The sequence below is a fragment of the Nicotiana attenuata genome, unplaced genomic scaffold, assembly GCF_001879085.1.
Source record: "Nicotiana attenuata strain UT unplaced genomic scaffold, NIATTr2, whole genome shotgun sequence".
Classification (NCBI taxonomy): domain Eukaryota; kingdom Viridiplantae; phylum Streptophyta; class Magnoliopsida; order Solanales; family Solanaceae; genus Nicotiana; species Nicotiana attenuata.
Genome location: NW_017670567.1, coordinates 49,434 through 59,124, shown reverse-complemented (window position 1 = coordinate 59,124; position 9,691 = coordinate 49,434).

Sequence of the window (9,691 nt, the reverse complement as noted above, 5' to 3'; positions counted from 1 at the left end):
ATGCCTCTGTATTATTTGATCCCGGTTCCACCTATTCTTATGTGTCCTCATATTTTCCTCATTATTTGGGTGTGCCCCGGGAGTTTCTTGCTTTACCTGTTCATGTGTCTACCCCGGTGGGCGATACTGTTGTTGTGGACCGTGTGTACCGGTCATGTGTTGTGACTATTGGGGGTCTGGAGACCCGAGTTGATCTATTGCTATTGAGCATGGTGGACTTTGATGTTATTTTGGGCATGGATTGGTTATCTCCGTGTCATGCTGTTCTAGACTGTCATGCTAGGACAGTCACTTTGGCTATGCCGGGCCTACCGCAGATCGAGTGGCGTGGTGTGACTGATTATGTTCCGAGTAGAGTGGTTTCTTTCTTGAAGGCCCAGCGTATGGTTGGGAAGGGTTGTCTCTCGTATCTTGCTTTTGTGCGGGATGTTGGAGCTGAGACTCCCAGTATCGATTCTGTTCCAGTTATGAGGTTCTTTCCCGATGTGTTTCCTGCAGACCTGTCGGGCATGCCACCGGACAGGGATATTGATTTTGGTATTGACCTGGTGCCGGGAACTCAGCCCATTTCTATTCCGCCATATCGCATGGCACCAGCAGAGTTGAAAGAATTGAAGGAGCAGCTTCAGGAACTCCTAGATAAGGGGTTCATTCGGCCTAGTGTGTCACCTTGGGGTGCGCCAGTCCTGTTTGTGAAAAAGAAAGATGGCACAATGAGAATGTGCATCGATTATAGGCAATTGAACAAGGTAACAATTAAGAACAAGTATCCCCTGCCTCGCATTGATGATTTATTTGACCAGCTTCAGGGAGAGAGGGTGTTCTCCAAGATTGATCTCCGTTCGGGCTATCACCAGTTGAAGATCAGGGATTCAGATATTCCTAAGACTGCTTTCAGGACTAGATATGGTCACTATGAGTTTCTTGTCATGTCTTTCGGGCTGACCAATGCCCCAGCAGCGTTCATGCATTTGATGAATAGTATATTCCGACCTTATCTAGATTCGTTCGTTATTATTTTCATTGATGATATTCTGGTGTACTCGCGTAGTCAGGAGGAGCACGCGGAGCATTTGCGAGTTGTATTGCAGAGATTGAGGGAGGAGAAGCTTTATGCAAAGTTCTCCAAGTGTGAGTTCTGGCTCGGTTCAGCGGCTGTTTTGGGACACGTGGTGTCTAGCGAGGGTATTCAGGTTGATCCAAAGTCGATAGAGGCAGTTCAAAGTTGGCCTAGACCGTCCTCAGCCACTGAGATTCGTAGTTTTCTTGGGTTGGCAGGCTATTATTGCCGGTTTGTTCAGGGATTCTCATCCATTGGATCGCCCTTGACCAAGTTGACTCAGAAGGGTGCTCCATTTGTATGGTCGGACGAGTGTGAGGAGAGCTTTCAGAAGCTCAAGACAGCTTTGACCACAACTCCAGTGTTGGTTTTGCCATCAGCTTCAGGTTCATATACCGTATATTGTGATGCTTCGAGAGTTGGGATTGGTTGTGTGTTGATGCAGGAGGGTAGAGTTATTGCTTATGCTTCCCGTCAGTTGAAGCCCCATGAGAAGAACTACCCTGTTCATGATTTGGAGTTGGCTATCATAGTTCATGCATTGAAGATTTGGAGGCACTACTTGTATGGCGTATCTTGTGTGGTATTCATTGATCATCGTAGCCTTCAACATCTGTTCAAGCAAAAGGATCTTAATTTGAGGCAACGGAGATGGCTAGAGTTGCTTAAGGATTATGATATTACTATTCTGTATCATCCGGGAAAGGCCAATGTAGTGGCCGATGCTTTGAGCCGAAAGGCAGTGAGTATGGGGAGTTTGGCGTATATTCCAGTTGGGGAGAGACCCCTTGAAGTTGATGTTCAGGCCTTGGCCAATCAGTTTGTGAGACTAGATATTTCGGAGCCCAGTCGGGTGTTGGTTTGTGTGGTTTCTCGGTCTTCCTTATATGATCGCATCAGAGAGCTCCAGTATGATGACCCGCATTTGCTTGTCCTTAAGGACAGAGTTCAGCATGATGATGCCAGAGATGTGACCATCGGTGATGATGGTATGTTGAGGATGCAGGGCCAGATCTGTGTGCCCAATGTGGATGGGCTTAGAGAGTTGATTCTGGAGGAGGCTCATAGCTCGCGGTATTCTATTCATCCGGGTGCCGCGAAGATGTATCAGGACTTGAGGTAGCATTATTGGTGGAGAAGAATGAAGAAAGATATTGTGGGATTTGTAGCTCGGTGTCTCAATTGTCAGCAGGTGAAATACGAGCATCAGAGACCGGGTGGCTTGCTTCATCAGATGGATATTCCCGAGTGGAAGTAAGAGAGGATCACTATGGACTTTGTTGTTGGACTTCCTCGGACTTTGAAGAAATTTGATGCTATTTGGGTTGTGGATCGGCTGACCAAGTCCGCGCACTTCATTCCTTTGTGTACTACCTATTCTTCAGAGTGGCTGGCAGGGATTTATATCCGGGAGATTTTTCAGTTGTATGGTGTTCTGGTTTCCATCATCTCAGATAGAGGTACTCAGCTTACTTTGTAGTTTTGGAGAGCCGTGCAGAAAGAGTTGGGTACTCAGGTAGAGTTGAGCACAACATTTCATCCTCAGACAGACGGACAGTCCGAGCGTACTATTCAGATATTGGAGGACATGTTGCGTGCTTGTGTCATTAATTTTGGAGATTCATGGAATGAGTTTTTGCCACTTGCAGAGTTTGCCTACAACAACAGCTACCAGTCAAGTATTCAGATGGCTCCGTATGAGGCTTTGTATAAGAGGCAGTGTAGATCTCCAGTCGGTTGGTTCGAGCCCGGTGAGGCATGACTGTTGGGGACAAATTTGGTTCAGGATGCCTTAGAGAAGGTGAAGGTGATTCAGGAGAGGCTTCGTACAGCGCAGTCGCGTCAGAAGAGTTATGCGGACCGGAAGGTTCGAGATGTGTCCTACATGGTTGGTGAGAAGGTCTTGCTGAAGGTTTCGCCCATGAAAGGTGTTATGAGATTTGGAAAGAAAGGGAAGTTGAGTCCGCGGTTCATTGGGCCTTTTGAGGTACTTAGGAGGATTGGGGAGGTGGCTTATATGCTTGCCTTGCCGCCCAGCTTGTCCAGTGTGCATCCGGTATTTCATGTTTCTATGCTCCGGAAGTATGTGGGGGACTCGTCTCATGTTTTGGACTTCCGCACGGTTTAGTTGGATGATGATTTGACCTTTGATGTGGAGCCAGTAGCTATTTTGGGTCGTCAGGTTCGAAAGTTGAGATCAAAGGATATAGCTTCAGTGAAAGCGTAGTGGAGAGGTCAGCCCGTGGAGGAGGCTACCTGGGAGACCGAGCGGGAGATGCGGAGCAGATATCCTTACCTGTTTGAGGCTTCAGGTATGTTCCTTGACTCGTTCGAGGACGAACGTTTATTTAAGTTGGGGAGGATGTGACGACGACGACCCGGCCAGTTGTCTCATAAGTTACCGCTCCGTTTCCCCCATTTCTGCTTCTTTATGCTTCGTTATCCGTGTTTTTATGTGGTCGAGTTGATTGGTTTGAGTTCGGAGTGAATTTGGTAAGAAATGAGACACTTAGTCTCTTTTAAGAGGACTTAGGTTGGAAAAGTCAACCGGATGTTGGCTTATGAGTTAGAGGGCTCGAATGTGAGTTCCGATGGTTCGGTTAGCTTCGGGAGATGAATTGTGGCTTAGGAGTGTGATCGGAAGCGGTTTTGGAGGTCCGGTGTAGAATTAGGCTTGAATTGGCGAAGTTAGTATTTTGACGATTTCCGGTTGATAGGGGAGATTTTGATCCGAGGGTCGAATTGGAATTCCGAGAGTTGTTGTAGCTTCGTTATGTGATTTGGGATGTGTGAGCAAAATTTCAGGTCATTTGGACGTGGTTTGGTTGGGTTTTTGATCAAAAGCGTGTTTCAGAAGTTTTTGGAAAACTTAGGCTTGAATTCAATGTGAATTGATGGTTTTCGTATTGTTTGAGGTGTTTTGATGGTTGGAACAAGTTTGAATGAGGTTTTAGGATGTGTTGGTGCTTTTGGTTGAGGTCCCGGGGGCCTCGGGTGAGTTTCAGGTGGTCAATCGGACCAATTTTGGCTCTTGGGAGTTGCAGATTCTGCTGTTCTGATGTTGCAGGGTGTTTGGCCTTCGCGATCGCGGGGTGGTGTCACGATCGCGTAGAAGCAATTTGGGAGGCAGGAAATTTGTTCATCGCGTTCGCGTTTGCATGATCGCGATCGCAGAGGATTAGATGGTGATGCTTCGCGTTCGCATAAGACCCTCCGCGTTCGCATAGAAGGATTGGAGGGTCAGGGGTCATTGCCCTTCGCATTCGCGGCTGGAGGTTCGCGTTCGCGTAGTTTGGTGAAAGGCAGCATTGCGTTCGTAGGACTTAAGTCGCGTTCGCAAAGAGTGTTTTGGGGTCTTGGAAAAATTTGCCCTTCGCGATCGCGAGCCTTGGGCCGCGATCGCATAGAAGAAAGTTCAGAAACTGGGCAGAAGGTTATAAACATTTCATCCGTGAGTCTTAGCAATTTTTCCACTATTGTTGGGTATTTTGAGAGCTCTTTGGGAGAAATTGAAGAGGGATTCAAGGAGGATTGATTGGAGATAAGTTTTATGAACCAAAAACGTGATTATATTGTGAAATTAACCTAGAAATTCATGGAAATTTAGCTAAAAATGGAAGACTAGGGCTTGGGATTTTGAGATTTTAAATTGAGATTTGAAGGGCCATTTGAGGTTGGATTTGAGAACTTTTGATATGTATAAACTCGTGGCGAGATAAGGAACCCGTTGATGTGAAAATTTCTGAGTTTCGAGAAGTGGGCCCGGGGCTCGGGTTTTGCTAATTTCGAGATTTTTGATATTTTTCGATTGTTTTCGCTTGGGCTTTGTTCCCTTACCATATTGTGACATATTCGCTCTGGTTTTGGTCAGATTCGACGCGCGAGGAGGCCGATTTGAGAGGCAAGGGCATAGCGAGCTAGAGCTTTGGCCGGTTTGAGGTGAGTAATGATTGTAAATGATGTCCTGAGGGTTTGAAACCCCGGATTTGCACAACGTAGTGCTATGTTGAGGTGAGACACACGCTGTATGATGAGCGTGGGGTCCATTACTACTGGGGATTGTGACTTGGTCTGTCCCGATTGATGTTTTCACCGCATTTTTTTGACTGAGATTTAATTATTATCATTATGATTTGGGCTAGTTGCCATGTTTGGGGCCTTGTGCCGACTTGTAGAACCCTTAGGGGCATTATGACTGATTTTCCTCACTTTACTTGTTAAAAATCATATCCTCAGTCATGTTTCTATGTGTTTAAACAATGTGAACCGGTTTTATCAATGCTAATCCTAAATGAGGGAAATATGTGGGCTGAGATCCCTACCTTATATTATTGTGCCCGAGAGATTGTGAGTAAATGACTGAGAGGGGTTGAGAACCCAACAGTGAGGATGTTATATATGTTATGGATCGGGCTGCATGCCGCAGCAAATGCTTATATGGATCGGGTTGCACGCCGCAACATATCTTTATGTGGATCGGGCTGCGCGACGCAACAATATAGCGCTTGCGCTGTATGAGCCCCTCCCGGAGTCTGCACACCCCCAGTGAGCGTAGTCGACTATTTATATGGATCGGGCCGTGTGCCACAGCGATGTACGGATCGGGCTGCACGCCGCAGCGGTTATTTTGATTTTGGTTATTGTGAGAGATATATGGTTACTGTGTTCGAGGAACGGATTTATACTTGTTAAATACCTGATAAGCTACCTGTTTTACCTGATCTAAAGAGATTTCACTTGACTTCTTCACTATTTTGCTGCTTTAAGTTGATTTACTGCTTTGATATAGAACTGCTTAGTGCCTTTACGTGTTTTCTTACTGCCAGCCATTATTTATGATTATTACTCACTGGTTCAGAGTACTCACATTACCTGCAGCTTGTGTGCAGATCCAGGTGTTCCCGAGGTATAGAGAGAGCTTTCCTCCTGTTCATCATTTACTGGAGTCATCGAGGTAGCTGCATGGCGTCCGCAGACCCGATTTCTCCTTCTATCTTCTTTACTTTCAGTATTCTTAGACTATCTCTGTATTAGGCTGTTTAAAGACTTGTAATAGAGGCTCTTGACTTGTGACACCGGATCAGTGGGCTATGTAGTGATGTTATTATGATTTCCGCACATTTTATCTACTATTTTAGACCCCTATTTATGTTTATATTGGTATTTAAACTCTGTTAATTGGTAATGAAGTCTATAAGAGTGGGGTTGTGATTGATAATTGGTCGGGCTTGTCTAGCAATGTGTTGGGCACCATCCGACCGGGGTTGGGGTCGTGACAATCTCGAAGAGATCTAGTCTAGATCTTGTGTAAGACCCTCTGAGAGTCCGTCGATGGTCCGGGAGTGCTTTTTATCGATGTTTTACGGTTCAAATCTCTGGTTCTAGACTAAATTTCCCTTTACCCTTCTTTTTTTCTTCAAAACCTAATGTTTGGACTTGAATCGGTTCAGATCTTTGAAGATCTGGAGCGATTCTGAGTTCATCACTAATTTTTATTAAGGTTCTCTTACTTTTAATCGATTTTAGGACTATGTTATTCTAGGGTTTTTGGTTTCTTTGTTATTGTTGTCCGAAGCCCTGCATATTTGAAGTGCTTCAAGTTTCCATGGCTGTTTTCTTTAAAGGTCTGTTGATTTGTATACTGTTAATTAACCTCAAGTGTTTTCAAATTAGGATTTTTCTACTTCTTCTAGGTTTTTGCAAAGGGGTTTTCTGATATCTTCATGTGTTGTTTAATCTTTCTTGCATGATTATGTTTCTGGTTCAATTGACTGACTATTCATTGTTTGATTTCAACCTCTTGTCCGTATTGCTGGAATAATTAAACTAATTAGCCAAATTATCTAGGTTATCATTTGTTTACTGATTTCTGTTTGTCTCCTTTAATCCTGAGGCTCTGAATTTACATCTCTTGTTTACTTATGATTTAACTAACCTTTGATTGGTCTTTAATTATCTATGATTGCCTTATTCGTGTGATTAATTGCTTGATTTATGGGCTCTAACCCTAACTGACTGTTAAACCTACTTCTTGCCTTATTTGATGATTCAATTAGAGTTGTTTATGGTATTATTCCCTAATTTCCTATCCCCAATCAACCTTTGATTGATTATTTGGTTACTTCCTTTACCTTATTCACAATAGTTACCTGCCTTGCCTTAGTAAACTATCCGAATGGTTCAGGGATTCTTAATGACTCCTTTATATGGTTTGATTTGAACTTCTTTCCTTAATTAGACTCCCTATTATTATAGTTTGGCTAATTGCCCCTAATTTAAGGAGTCTATTATGAACTTCTTATGTGATTGGATTCTGATTGCCTTAATTGCTGATTCTGATTCTTTTACCTTATTGACTCTACTCTGAACGGCTATATAAGCACTATCATTTTGCTCCATTCAAAGACGAACACGCTGTTCAGAATACACACACATACATTCAAACTCTCTCTTCTTTCTTTGCTACTTGTGATACTGTGGGTCTAGCCGGCTGAAAGCCAAGGCTAGATAGTGGAATTGCATCTGTTTTTCATATTCTGCATTTTTCTTCTTTAACTGGTATATCTCTAGTTAAATTTTGAAACTCAACCTTATGTGTTCCATGTCTATACATCCATGTTTGTTCCTGTACTAGTTATTCAATTTGTTTCCATGTTTACTGCTTTAGTCGGCATGTTTAAATTTTGCCTTCTCTTGTTAAATGTGTAGTCAGCATGCCCAGGGCTCACTTGACTGTTTGAAATTCTACTAGCCTATTTATTCAGCCCTATTTAATCTCTTTAATTGGTGTAATCATGTTGCTAGTTTAGTTGTTTAGTATACTTGGTTGATCTTAGTGAGCACACATCCTGTCTTGAACATGACTATGTCTTAATTGCTTTTTATCATGACTAGTTCGTTAAGTCTCTGAACTATTAGACCCTTGTTTGTTCCGTAGAGTGGTTGCTCTATATGTTCCCTAGACCCTGTTGTATGTTTGAACTCTCTATGTCCCAACCCCTATTTGCAAACTGATTGCTGAATGATTGTATGCATTCTGAGTCTGCGTGATTGCTCTTGATCTCAAACTATTTTTTCACTATTAGTATTTTCTCTAAAACTGTGTCTGTTCCCAAAAACCTTTTTTACTCCTGAAGTTTATTTCAACACTGTTTTACGTCAAGCACTCTCACTTCTACTTTTAGACTATTAAGTTCAGCCCCTCTGGTATGTGTACTGCTTAGGGATCCTTGAGATCTCTCTGAACTCTGGAATTTCAGGGTTGGCCCTTCCACACTGCACATAACAATCCCCATTTGAGAAATGGTCTTGGTGTGAGCACTGCCCGGGATCCTTGAGGTCCTTAGGGAACTCGGACACACCAAGGCACACATTATTGGCTATGAGATCTTTGGCTTCTGAGATTCTGTTGAAGGCCTGGCATTCCTAGGTTTACTTTGAGCCTGATTTGTGCTCCCTATAGCACAGTTTCGTTTACTTATGTAATTCATTTGATCGTGGTCTGTAATAATATTATTTGTAAACAGATTGTTGGGGTGATTAGTAAAAAGGGAGGGTTCCTCTATGATGTTGTGGGAAACTGGGTAGATATCATGCTTTAGGTTGATCAATAGTAGAAATCATGCTTTTAGTTTATATACATATTTGCAACAGAAATCCTTCTTTGAATGCATGTTATGATAGAAATCATGTTCTAGGCCCATATGCTATGTTACTTGCATCAAACATGTCATAAGTCTATGGTATTTGCATTAGAAAACCTGCCTTAGGACACTCACGTTTATATTTTGCATATTAGAAACATGTTATAAGTTCATCACTTCTTTCTCTGACTTTGCATAAATTATTATCACCTAGAAATCATGTCATTAAACTGCTGATGTGATCATGCTTAATAAAAATGATCATCTTTATGTGCATTAGAAATCCTGATTTAGGACTTTGTTTGCATTGGCTCTAAACCATGTCTACGTCGTTTTGAATAAATAACTGTCTACAAAAGGGTTTGAAATAGTGCCACACATAGATATCATGTCCTAGTGTAAACATGCATAAAATCAGTTTTGTAATATTAATCACTTAGATCAGCACGCCTATAGGACTAAATAACTTCAAGTTGTTTAATTAGTTCCCAGACTATGACTACATACAGGCCCATTCCTAGGCAAGCCTTAGGCAATTAAATAAATGAGAAATCAGGTTCTGTTATGTGTGAAATTGTCCAGGTTTAACAGGCTATAAAATCAATAGGCAGACTAATTAGAGTTCTGCCACTTCGCTCCTAAACAAATGCTTCATATTCTATATCTGTGATGTTCATCTAGATATTATGTTCTAAGGCTTTTTGAATTTCTTCAAAATCAGTTGTTTGAGACGTGCTATGTATATGTTTATGTATGGAGGCAAACATGAGCCCTTAATTGCTTCCCTATTTGACAGTCCTATGTGTTCTTTGTTGTCACTTAGATTTTACCTTTTAAATACCTTAGGAGTGTCTAGAACTGCCTAAGTATAGAGGTCCTAAACGCCTCCAGGACCACAAGGAAGGGGCGGGTAATGCACGTTTAGAGTTCGTTTATTAAGCTCGCTTATATAACCACTAAGGGGAGGGTAATGGGTAGTAAAAGGATA